Genomic DNA, 13,917 nt, shown 5'->3' on the forward strand with positions numbered 1-13,917 from the left:
GCAAAGCTGTAAACGGCACCCATACGATTACCCATGCGACGTCACTTAAATTCACTCACTTCGCTCTACAAATAGCAAAACCAGAGAGAAGTGAAATGAACTTAACCACACCACTTATTACTTCAAATAGGTATTCTTGTTAAGGTTAGATCAATGCATGAAGCATTAACAGTGTTTGGTTGAGTTGTATTGGTGTAGCACAAGAGTGGAAACTTTTTTTATAATATTAAAGTAAGCTCCAACCCCGGTGTTAGACGATCTTTCTTCTCCGTCTCTGCGCCGCGGACGGAGGCGACGATATTTGCGGCACAGAAGGAGGAGGGCGAAGAAATACTTCTGTTCAGATTTCTGAACGGCCCAGAGTGCTGCCCTCGGGAGTGATTCCTTCTTCTGTGGGGCCCATATGCAGTCCGCGCGGCCGGTGTTCTGTCCACCCGCTGAAGCTGGGTAGGTAGAGAGGGCCTGGACAGGAGCATCTTTCATTGCTCTTGTTGGGTAGTTGACAGAAAGAGAGGAGGGTGCTCAGGGCTAAAGTAGCACAGCCCGATTACAGGGCGGAGTGTTCCTACTTCTGAGCAAAATTTACATTCAGCGTCGTAGCGATTTGGGTACAATAAGAGAAGACGTGTAGGCTGTGGGAAGGAGCCCGGATTGTATGAGCCGTACGGTAGTTTGTTGTTCTCTGGAAAGGTCAGGGTAAGGCGAAGGCACGACCTGTCTCAGAAGGCGATAATGCTGGGTTGTCTCCCTGAACGTGACAAGCGGGTGACTGTTCTCGTGCAGCTCCATAGCACGGGAGGTAATAGCGCAGGCTTGTTGGGTGGGTGTATTTGTTGCCCTCCATTGAAGCGTGAGGGGGTGTCCAGATGAGCTGAATGGAACCGTTTGGGGAGTGGTTTTTAGCACGTGCAGTGCAGGTCAGGACACCCAACCCTACAGGTAATTCCAGTAGGCTTGCTGGGAATCGATGACTACCCTCCGAACCCCTGGTTGAGCGACAGCAAAGGTGATGGCTGCCTCTTCTGCTGCTGTCATTTCTTGGGTCCTAAGCGAGGTACTCGCAAGGAGGTTGATTCTGGAGGTAGCCACGATGATGGCGTATTGCTGCCCTCGATGTTTGGAGGCGTCCGTGTAGATAACTGCATGATCCCCACCGAGGGTGGTGTTTAGCACTGGAGCCCGTGATTTTCGGTGAACCTCGTCATGTGAGGGGTTCATATTTCTAAGCAAAGGAAGCATTTTTAGTTTTGGTCGCCAAGAGTCTGGCAGTACGTCAAGCGGAGTGACATTCTGGGCTGCCCAGCCAATCTGGTGAAGCATGCGGTTACCCATCGCAGTTCTGAGTTGGACCTTCTGGTTAAAAAGATGGCCTTCTATCAGCTCTTACACCGTGTTGTGTAGCCCCGTGCTAAGCAGCCTCTGTGTGGACGCACTCATGAGAAGACCAATGGCCTGCTCAGAACAAGCCCTTCGGCAACAACAGTCGCGCTTCGACCAAGCCCTTCGTCAACACCAAAACAAAGTCGAACAAGCTGTCCAGCAGTTACGTACACAGCTCGATAGGATTTATCAGCGACTCTCCGTCCTAGAACAGAAAAGCGATCTAGCCCACAAGAAACAAAAAACATCTGAAGACAACGCGCATCTGGATGCCCTCCTCCCTCCGGATGACCAGACCGCGGAATAATACTGAAGTATACAACAAGCTCACAATTTGGCAGTGGAATAGCAGATCCCTAACTAATAAAAAATAAAATTTGCTTCACTACAGACAGTTACACGACCCAGATGTCATCGCGATTCAAGAGGCAGAAAGAGACCACATCTGTCTCCGTGGTTACAATACCTACTTTACTACAGGCAAGTGCCGCACTGTAATCCTCGTCAAGAAACACCACACAACGGTGCAGCATCATTTTTCTTCGTCATTGGAATACACGTTTATTGAGCTCCTGCCAAAGACAAAATCCCAAGCAAGCCTCTTCATATTAAACATATACAGTCCTCCACAGGCATCCCTCGCTCCTTTGAGTCACCTGATACAACAAGCAAAACGACAAGCTCGGGGGCAAAAACTCCTCCTCTTAGGTGACTTCAATGCTCCCCATGTAGCCTGGGGCTATCGCGCAACCACCAAAAAGGGAGCAGACGTGTACAACATGGCGCAGCAATATCAGTTAACTCTCTGGAATGACCTAACCACCCCAACCAGAATAGGAAATAGTGTATCCAGGGACACAACCCCTGGTCTCACCTTTTCTTATAACATCAAAAACCTGGAGTGGCTGCGACTGGAGGAGACGTTAGGGAGCGATCACTATATAATACAGTCTGTTGTTGCCCATCACAGAACCCCGCAACGCATCGGAAAAGCAAAAATCACTGACTGGAAAGCATTCCGTGAGGAGACCCAGCCGACCAACTTCGATTCTATCGAGCAATGGTCAGAAGGAATTATCCAATCGGTTTCCAAACACACCAAAACAATTCAGCTTACCACCGATAACCCTGACACTGATCCGCACCTCCTACACCTATGGGAGGCTCGCAGAAGCATGATCAAGCGGTGGAAAAAAAGGAAAACCAACCGTGCCCTCAAACTACGCATAGCTCAAATTACTGCAGAGGCCACGGAATATGCCCATCATCTCAGTAGACAGAACCAGTTTTGCGACCAACTACAAGGCACGCTGAGCAACCGCCGAACATGGCACATTCTGAAAAAGCTTATCGGCAATACAGAAACGAGGGCAGCCACAACACACCATATACGCCGTCTCATTCACCAATACCAAGGGGACGACCAACAATTACTCAGAGACCTGGCTGACCGTTACATAGGTCCCATCCCCGCCACCCATCGTCGGCTGCCCGCTTACGCCGGTAACCCCCACCCAGACCTTGACAGACCCTTTACGGAGGCGGAAATAACCGCAGCTCTTCAGACCCTGACAAGAAACACAACGCCAGGTCACGACAAATTCAACAACAAGACACTTAGGAATCTGGACTCTCATGCCATAGAATGGTTGCTGCACTACATCAACGAGCAATGGGAAAAGGGTCAAGTACCTGCTTTCTGGAAACATGCTGACATCAGCTTAAAGGAGTACTGACACGAAATTTCAAAGCTGAGATAACTATGTAAAACGCTTCCTTTTTATTAGGAGATATCTCCCAGCAAGTTTGAACAGCAACCGTTCAGCAAAACATATTTAAAATCCATTTTAATCTTCGCCCGCACGAGAAAGCCCAGAGCGGGCCGACGTGACATCATCTGCTACGTGCCCCAAACTGCCGACGTCGGGGCTCCCGTGACGAAGCCGACGCGCTGGCTGTGGTTGGCGCGCGCTGCTCGGGCGTGTGTACACGTCATGGTTTTGGGACTGACGTCATGCTGCCCGGGCCTGTGGGGACGGCGAAGACCTCGGCCGGTCTGGGCGCGCGCGTGCGCTCGCTCGCGCGCGCTTCCAGAGAGGCAGCGATACGGCAAGAATGGTGACGCCATGTCATACATGCTGTCATGGCGGCCGCTCGGCGTTTTTTTGTCGAAACCGAAACTGGCACGAATAAACGACGCCGTAAATGAATGTTTACGCTGCGCTCGACCGTCTAATCTGTCATTCTATGATTAGTGGGCTGGTAGGCACGCATAGCAGTGAAAAAAACGTAACATAAAAATTTCGTGTCAGTACTCCTTTAATTCCCAAACCTGGAAAACCCATAAACTTCGCAAACCTACGTCCAATTTCCCTGACATCGTGCGTAGGCAAGTTATATGAACATATGGTGCATAATAGGCTTGCCCCTTACCTCGAAGACAAGGATCACTGGCCTCACAGCATGTACGGCTTCCGCTCGCACCTTTCTACACAAGATATACTCCTGCAAATCAAAGAAGACATCCTGGACAATCTAAGCAGCCAACACAAAAGCGCCATCTTGGCCCTTGGCGTCAAATCGGCGTTCGACAATGTCACACACCATGCTATATTAGAAGGCCTACAGTCAACCCACTGCGGCGAGCGGGCATACAACTTTGTACAAAATTTCTTGACAGACCGCACAGCGACAATTGGCATCGGGAACCTTAGAACAGACAAACTACCGACACCACCGAAAGGGACACCCCAGAGCTCTGTCATATCCCCTCTACTTTTCAATTTGGCAATGAAAGACCTTCCAGCACAATTGGATAATATCCCAGGCATCAGTCACGGTATCTACGCCGATGATATTACAATATGGACATGCACGGGCTCTGCCGGCACACAGCAAGACGCCTTGCAAGAAGCAATTGAAACCACCGAACAGTACCTTCGCCGACGTGGCCTGTACTGCTCTCCAGATAAATCCGAATTACTGCTCCTTAAAAAGCGAACCAGAGGTCGACCCCCGGCGCCAATTCCTGATATCGAACTTCGAGTCAAGAACGCTCCAATCCCCCAGGTCAAAACTCTCCGCCTGCTAGGACAGCAAGACGGAGCCGGCATGGCAACGCTCTATAAACTGCAAACTACAATTCATCAAGTTCTACATCTCCTACGCCGTATCACAAATCGCCGACATGGCCTCAAAGAACAGGACACAATTAAAATTGTGCAAGCATTAATAACGAGCAGAAATACGTATGGAACGCCGTATCTAGCCCTGAAAAATAACGAAAAAGAAAAACTCAATATCTTGATCCGAAAAGCCTACAAATTTTCTCTCGGTTTACCTCTCACTGCTTCTACAGACAAAGTATTGCAATAAGGCCTGCACAACACATGGGAGGAATCGGCTGAAGCCCACAAAACTAGCCAATTGGAACGCCTCAAACTCACCAAGACGGGAAGACACACCCTACGAAAACTGGGTTACGAAGTCCCGAAAGAAAATAACGCTAAACAACGCATTCCTCTACATGTTAAAGAGAAAATCACTGTCGCCCCAATACCAAGAAATATGCATCCGATCCACAACAAAGCACGACGCAAGGCAAGAGTTCAAGCTCTTCGAACTGCATACGGGAAACGGCCTGACGTTAGGTACGCGGACGCATCACTATACCCCAGTAGATCAGCCCACGCCATCAGCATAGTCAATAACCAGGGACTGGAGCTAGCTTTAGCTTCTATACCTACCAAGGACATCGACACCGCCGAAGAAGCAGCCATTGCCCTTGCAGCTACCACTGGCAAAGAACATGTCATCATCCTATCAGACTCCCAGACGGCGCGTCGAAACTTTCAAATTGGACGCATTTCATCAACAGCAGCAAAAATTTATCGGCCCACCCTGATTTACCCGAAATTTTCATCATATGGACACCGGCTCATTCATCACTGGAAGGGAATGAGGCGGCTCATGCCGCAGCCCGAGCCCACACTCACCGGGCGCCTCCTTCTGGGATGTCAGCCAGTCCTTCCATTAGCCCAACGAGAGAAATAATCCCCAGAAGGTACAGTGACATCCTGGCCCACTACCGCTTGGGACGAAGAACCTTTCCGCCTCCACATCTCAACATGTCTCGCGAAGACACGGTCATCTACAGACAGCTACAGACTAACACATTTCCACATGGTACGTGTTCTTCATCCGACACTGCATCCGACACTGCACACATACACTTGTAAATTCTGCGTGGAGCCATGCACTGGCTACCACATGGTATGGGAGTGCCGCCACACACCATCCCTTGCCCCAAACCCAAATCCCTCACTTGAGCAGTGGGAGGGTCGGTTGACCAGCTCCAACCCGGATCACCAACAACATCTGGTAGACCGGACGGCGTATTCCCAAACCATATCCCGCAGGGGCCCAGGCCGACCACACCCCCTAAGCAGGGGCGCAGCCAATGAGGTTAAAAAAATTGCAATTTTTTAACCTCCTTGGACGCAGCACCGTGGCGTCTCTGCCTATATCTGGGCGACTTCATGCGATGTGGATTTCATTCGATGCGGACTTCATGCGATGTGGCATAGCATGGGAGACGAGCGACTGACGGCGCACAAGAGGGCGCGGAGAGCGAGCTTCATCTTCCCAGCGCGTACGCCAGGCTTGTGCTAGGAGCGAAACCATCGGCCGCCGCGAAGCAGCGCGATCACAAAAGATCAAAACAAATTTTTATCTTCATTTATATGAGAGTGTTTACTTTCCGGGACTTGTATAATTGCCACATGAGCGTGAAAGCGTCCATCCGCGCGCGCGCACTTCGAGCACCGAGTCGAGCGCTTATCTAGGAACACGATCGGAGGTCAGCGTCAACTTGCAAGTGCGCAAGAAGAGCGCGGAGAGATCAGGGGCTCAGGTACAAATGGTTGCCTCGTTTCGCCTGCCGAGCAGCCGAAACGAGGGGAGAGGGAAAAAAGAAAAAAATCCACCTCGCATGAAGTCGCCCACATATAGGTAGACGTCACGGTGCTGCGTCCAAGCAGGTTAAAAAAATGCAATTTTTTTAACCTCATTGGCTGCGCCCCTGCTTAGGGGGTGTGGTCGGCCTGGGCCCCTACGGGATATGGTTTGGGAATACGCGACCGGGCGAGACAGGCCGCCAAGACCCAGGGCTTCCTGGACTGAGGAGGTCCCCCACCTGGCGGTCAACCCAACAACATTGACTGCTCAATTAAATGTTTATTCCTCCTCCTCCTAATATTTTTAGGTGGGTCTGCTATCAGCGCCAATGCTGAGACCAGTATGTCGCGAACAACGCTCGAAGCCACGTTAAAAGAAGTTGGTTGAGATTCATAGAAGGGCTATCGGCGGCGGCAGGCACGCATGCGTGTTCTGCTCCTATAGTTTACCGCCAGTGCAGCTACACGACGCTCCTATGCGGCTCGGCCACAGCTCCCGTGCTCCAATTACTTTTGACGGCACCTGTACGTGCAAAACCACGTCGTAATTTTGCAGGTCACAAATCTAACACACCCGGCTTTTTTTTAATGGCGCGTGAACAGTCTGCTTACCGATAGGGGAGGGGGGGGGGCATAGAAGACGCCCAGAAACAAAGCATTCCTGTATTGTATGCCGCATCTACCGAGCTCCTTACTTGCAGATATTGGCTAGGTTGTCACAAGCTACCCTCTTTCTTGTGTCTGGGCAGCGCCCCTTCTCTAATCCTGTCCGATACGGCACCATGGTTCTCACTTTTAAACTATGGAACCGGAAACCCTATCGCGATAAGATGACAAGGCCGGGCGCGCAGGTTAGACTGAATTCACAGCAAAGCCGGCAATGCGACTTTGTCATCATCATCATCATTTATTTTACCCTTAAAGGCCTCTCTCGGGGCATTACATAAGGGGGGGGGGGGGGGACAATCAAAGTACAAATGTCAATGAAAATACAGTTCATGTATACAGTTCCTGAATTACCAATACATACAGGTAGGAACAAAAACCAAAAAGAACACAGAGCATGTAGAACGAATTATTAACAGTCAATTCGCAGTCGAACATATACAGATGGCAGGAAACAAACAACGAAAAAAGAAGAACAGCGATTAAGAGTCAAGGGTGGCTAGTAATAAATCTCTAAATTTAAAAGCAACTTGTTCGCTGACAATAGCATCAGTCAATCCATTCCACTCTTCAATAGCCGTAGGAAGAAATGATTTGTTAAAAGCGTTAGTAGAACCAAACAGCCGTTGAATACTCATGGAATTAAATAAGCGACGAGATGTTCGGACAGGCGGAAGTAAAAGTGAGCCATGTAGGTGAGGAAAACTGTAGTATAGTTTGTGAAAAAGACAGAGACGTGAAATTTTGCGTCGAGCTGACAAAACAGGGAGACCGAGGGATGATTTTATGAGACTGATGCTTGCTCGTTTGTCGTAATTTGTGGAGATGAATCTGGCGGCACGATTTTGGACGGATTCAAGAATGTTAATTAGGTATACCTGATGAGGGCTCCAAATCGCAGATGCGTATTCCATTTTAGTACGAAGGCTAGCAGTAGATAATGACAATGACCTCCTAAGGTAGCCAAGAGTTTTTGAGGCATCGGCAGCTAGTTTGGTAATATGCTCGGTCCAGGTTAGTCTGCTTGTAATTACAACGCCCTGGTATCGGTAAGCATCCACTTGCGATAACACTACTGAGTTTAATGAATACGGATGGATGATGTTAGTGTGTTTTCGTGAGACAGGCATGAACTTGCATTTGGAAATTTGGAAATTGGAAATATTTTTTTTTATTTTTTTTTATGAGCGACACGCTTGCAATGGCGGCTGCAGGCAACGCATGCATTTTGGGTTTGCGTTCCACTGCTCCCTGTGCAAATTGAATGGCATTGAATACTTTATTTTATTAATTAATTTATTTATTTAAACAATACTGCGGCCACGAATGGCCTAAGCAGGAGTGGTGGTGTTACATTGTGTTAGGACCAGTTACACAATTTCTAGCGGGTAAAAGAAAACGTGTGAACAAGGCAGTACAAACTTATTAGGCACATATGTGAAAATTATTATTTTTTTTTAGAAATCAAACATTTCATCAATACATTTCAACATGCCACTAGAAAAAAGAATTGTTCCAGTCGGCTATAGTCCTGGGAAAAAACGAATCCCTAAATGTGTTAGTGCGCACCGAGATAGGCGTGAACTTAGCGGAATGGTAGTGCCTCTTGTTGGATCGCGATGATAACGGAGTGAGTAAGGCCGATGCATCAAGTCGTGAACTTCCTTGTGCTAAATGAAAAACAAATTTTAGCCTGGCTATTTTTCTTCGAGAGTCCAGTGTTGGGATTTTGTTCATTTTCATTAGATTGGTTGGGGAGTCAAGACGGCGATAAAGATTGCATATAAAGCGGACAGCTAATTTTTGAAATTTTTCAAGATTAATAATGTCTTTATACCACGCAATACCTGACGCAATACCGCAAAAAAATCTGACGCAATACCGCGGTATTGCGTCAGATTTTTCGGAGCATTGAAGCAACGCTTGGCAGCAGTCTCGCCGTAAATATACGCTTTGGAGAAAGATTCCGCTGGAAAAAGTGGTTAGGGCGCAGCACCTCCACGCCACCAGTCACCGTGGTTGTAGGTACGCAGTGAACGACAATAAGCGCGTTTAGTTGAGCTTGCCTTCTTGGGAGCAGGTGCAGCATGATGACTTTGGAGTGGTTGGATTGGATTGGATTGGATTTGGATTAGATTGGATTTGGATGATAAGCTGCAGTAAGCATGATAATCAGCTAATCCTAGACAACCGGGAAAGCTAAAAATAACCAGCTGAACTTGTGCTCACGCTACGTATATCCTGGCATAGCCCCTTCGCTTTCGGAGACTCTGAGTTACGCCGCGGTGAAGGGACCGTGACAGGTTACACCGTAACGCCGTGGCGATATACTTGGTTCCAGCGAGCGCGCAAGGACGTCAAGGCGAGCGCCTAAAGTGGTCTGCACTTAAAAGAAGGGCCACACCGCAGCACCCTGCCGCTATGATCGGCCCAATTTCCGATACCGAAACTAGCCAAAGTCGCCGACCTGTGGCCTAGCGGTGCATGCATGCTCCCTGATTCCTTCCCCAGCCGGTGCACGCATAAACCGGCAACCAGGGATGGGCGCGTGCTTAGGCGTGAAATACACGCGCGAAAATATCCCGCCGAAAGGCTTGCATACTGCAAAAGAATTGGGGGCTCAAGTCGGTGTTCAATCCAGGCAAGTTGCATTGGTGACGCCTGATAAGGGCGCTACCGCCGTTATCAGCCGATTGCGCCACTTCTTAAAGACGCATGGCTAGTGGCGAGGGGAATAACAGTTGTGAAAGCGGGTCAGCGGTGGTGACGAAGAGCGCCGCAGCGGCACCGAGTAAAGCGGCTTCACCGGAAGGAAAACTAGGGGGGGAGGGGGATTAGACATATGCTGCTTCGCATGAAAACTGATGGTAACCAAAAACTGTCAAGCCCAATATGCTGCCAAACCAATAATGTGACGTATCATATAAAAAATTCACGCATCTCCAAGTATTGAATCATGATCGTGGGTGAAGCACTGGGGATCGTTCTTACCGTAAATCACCCGTTTCATTTAATCCAATCCAATTCATTTCAACCCAATCAAATACAATCCAATCCAAATACAATTCAATCCAATCCAATGCTCCTCGCGCATGCGCAGCACGGCTCTCCAGGAGCACTCTCTCTCTCTCTCTCTCTCTCTAACTTTTTGTGAACAGCTTTTATTTTGTTCTTGTTAAACCTTTGTGAACCTTTTATTCACGGATGTTTCAAAGTAAATGGGTCTGTGCGTCTCTCTCTCTCTCTCTCTCTCTCTCTCTCTCTCTCTCTCTCTCTCTCTCTCTCTCTCTCTCTCTCTCTCTCTCTCTGACTCTCTCTCTCTCTCACCTGTTGTGAACCTTTTATTTTGTTCTTGTTACCATTTTATGAACGTTTTGTTCACAGATGTTTCGATTTACACGTGCTAAAATGCCTCTCTCTCTATCTCTCTCTCTCTCTCTAACCTTTTGTGAACACCTTTTATTTTGTTCTTGTTAACCTTTTGCGAACCATTTGATCATAGATGTTTCTATTTACACGGTGCTGTGCGTCCCTCTCTCTCTCTCCCTCTATCTCTCGCTCTCTCTGTCTAACCTTTTGTGAATCTTTTGTTCACAGATGTTTCCATTTACATGGTGCTGTGCATTCCTCTCTCTCCCTCTCTCTCTCGCTCTCTCTCTAACCTTTTGTGAACCTTTTGTTCACAGATGTTTCGATTTACAGGGTGCTGTGCGTTCCTTTCTCTCTCTCTTGCTCTTTCTGTCTAACCTTTCGTGAACACCGTTTATTTCTTGTTAGCCTTTTGTGAACCTTTTGTTCAGATTTTTCTATTTACACGCTGCTGTGAGTCCCCCTCTCTCTTGCTCTCTGTCTCTAACCTTTTGTGAACCTTTTATTTTGTTCTTGTTAACCTGTTTTGAACCTTTTGTTCACAGATGTTGCGATTTACACGGTTATGTGCGTCCCTCTCTGTCTCTCTCCTTCTCTCTTTCTAGCTCTCTCTGTCTAACCTTTTGTGAACACCTTTTGTGAACGTTTTGTTCACAGATGTTTCTATTTATACGGTGCTGTGTGTCCCTGACTCGAAGAAAAAAGGGTGTGGTAGTTTCTCCCTTAAAGGTGAAACAGGAATGTATCATATATTCCTTCTAAAGAGGTATAAAGATTCTCCCTTTAACAGGGAGAAGCGCGGTTCTCCCCCTAGGAATGGAGGAAGATTTCCCCCTTCCGTGAGCTAATGGAGGAGCGTTCTTGCCCTGGCAGCGTCACCCGAAAGGCTTGTTATGCGAGAAAGGCCTAGCGAGCTGATCGGTTTAAGGATCGTGGAAGCACAAATAGGTAGGCTACTGTGCTTGCGTGCGCTTAAAATGCGCTAAAATAACCACGAACTTACCTACCGGGCACTAGAACTGCGGATAGCATGCCATGTCGCCAATAGTATACGCGAGACTTCTTGCATTCGTCTCGCTGCGCGCTCCGCCTTCGCGTTTAGCGCGAACGCGCCGCTGTAAACAGAGTAGAAGGCAGAACGATGGCTTTCAAAATGCCGCCTTTATTTCCGAAAGGCTTGTAAATCTGCCGTTCACCGCATACCAGATCACAATCATCTAACGCGGCCGTTTGAGACCAACCAGCTGTTGTTAGTCGCCTTACCTTGCAACAACCGATGCATCAAAATGCGGATCGTCTGCAATCTTAAATATCAGCGCAATGGCAAAGCAGGCGGAACGAAAAACGAACCAGTCGCCTCCGTCCGAGCGAGGAGATGACACTGCTCGTTCTCTAGCGTGCTAGAAGTAAAGAAAGCGTAAATGTTTTAAAATGACCGATAGATGACGCAAAAAAAAGGGGGGGGGGCAGCTACTAAGCATCACTATCAGTTGGCGCTTACATCTTACATCAAGGTGTTTCCTTGGTTTCCTTTATAGCTAACGTATAATATGGCCAACCTGACAAAGGCCGCACGGTGACGGGCACATATTGGGAAGAAACATAGCACAACACACCGACATACACTTCCTTAAATGCATTTCGAACGCACAATACACGCAGCAGACAACATCGCAAGCATATTACACGTATACGTATACACCACAACATACACTCTTAGGGGAAAAGGACTAAAACAGGGACTAAAATACAGCCGTTAGTCTTCGCGGGCGACCTTTCATCTTCAAGGGGAGTATCTGCGGCAGAGTATGTGCCGTGTGCACAAATGCGGACTAACTGTTCACCCCCACCGATCTATAAGGAGTAACGGGAAGACGAAACGCATGCAATTAGTATCTTTGCTGCGTCGTTAATCCCCTGTAATGGCGTCGTCGTTGCCCTTCGCGCATATGTCTGTGAACAGTTTTAGATTTCCAAAACACAAGTCATTGCAGTCAGTGGGTCCTTTAGGTGGTGCCACGGAAGAAAATATCGATGTTAATTGTAAGAAAACTGCCTAGCGTTAGTAGAGCGGCGGGTAATGGCAAGGAGCGGCGAAGCGCGATGGCCAGAAGCTTCTCGGTGAGGTTATGTGGATACGCTGTGTTGCATACGATTCGTGCGAGGTGATAACGTCCAATAAAAGATTTCAAGCGCGTAAACAGTAACACAAGAATTACGGACAATAGCAAACGTTGATTCCTAAGCGTAATGAATATGTATATGCTTAACACACGAGAAAAAACGCAGTAGGTGCTGATGACAACTGCAAAATAAAAATGCTAGATACAGTTAAGTGTCTCGAAGTTATTTTTTGCACTCGGTACATAATTACCTTGTGCACCAAAGCTATGGCAATGCTGAAACTGCTGTAAAACCCGGTTGCATTTCCCAGCCGCAATCGTCTAGCAACGCCAAGTTGAAGAATTCAGGCTGTGCAACAGCGAATTTGGTTTGGCCGATGCAGGAAAATATGGTCTGTTTCCCCATTCTGACACTCACACAGACGACTTCTTTCACATACGTTACAGAGAGTACTTAACATATGTATCGAACTCTAGGAATACGCTTAGTTTGCGCTAATTTGTGCGGAAACAAATGAGCCGTCCGATCACCCAGCTACCTATCTCAACTAGGCGACGACGAGTTGATTGTTATTTACGAGAAAAAACTATGGTTGTGAGGCTGTACTTAGAATCGAACTGAGCAATAGTCCCTAAAGTTAGCAAAGCGCCAAGCGCGAAGCGCAAATCGCGGTCACGTTCGCTTGCACGGATAGAAATTCGGACACCAGTTGCAATGGATCTGTCGCGTTATGCACAGAACTACACTTGAATATTATCTACCGCAGCTACCATCCATCAAAAAAAAAAAAAACAAAAGCGTGGCCCAGCCGTAGCGCATCGGGTTCCTCGGGTACATTTCCGGCGTCGTGGTTTCGATCCCTGCTGGTGCCGACGTTTTTTTCTTTTTTCTGCGACTCTCAGGAGTTCATCCTCGGGGAGTATCGGAACGGACCATCCGGGGTTGGGGACTAACCCGTTCGTCCCTTCGCAGTTAGTCCCCAAAGGGAGTAATGATTGTGGCAGAGGCAGTTTGTCCCTCAAAAGACGAACTGTTAGTCCTTTTTGCCTAAGATGTAATACACTTTTCACATGTCCGCATGATCACGAACGCAACTAAACATTAAACGGCGACAAAGCATTTATAACCCTGATCGCCGAGAATGCAGTTAGGAACAATGAGCTTGTTGCTTGTTTCGATAACGCACGACAGTGCGTGAGCCTTAGCTGGGTTTTGTTATTCCCCCAAATGTAGTGTGTGCAATTGCAACCTTTTATTAGTTTGAAGTTTTGTAAGAAGCAGTAAAATAGCTCAAAGAAGAAAGAAACGTGTCACGAAACAGTACGGCAGGTATGTTTGCGTAATGGCGCTCATTGCCTCGCCTTCGCTCTTTTAGCGAAGAGCGCACCGCTGGTCTGGCAACCAATCAGCCAAGATGTTACGA

The sequence above is a fragment of the Haemaphysalis longicornis genome, unplaced genomic scaffold (genome assembly GCF_048455015.1).
Source record: "Haemaphysalis longicornis isolate Haplotype H1 unplaced genomic scaffold, Haemaphysalis longicornis Haplotype H1 scaffold_4, whole genome shotgun sequence".
Lineage (NCBI taxonomy): Eukaryota > Metazoa > Arthropoda > Arachnida > Ixodida > Ixodidae > Haemaphysalis > Haemaphysalis longicornis.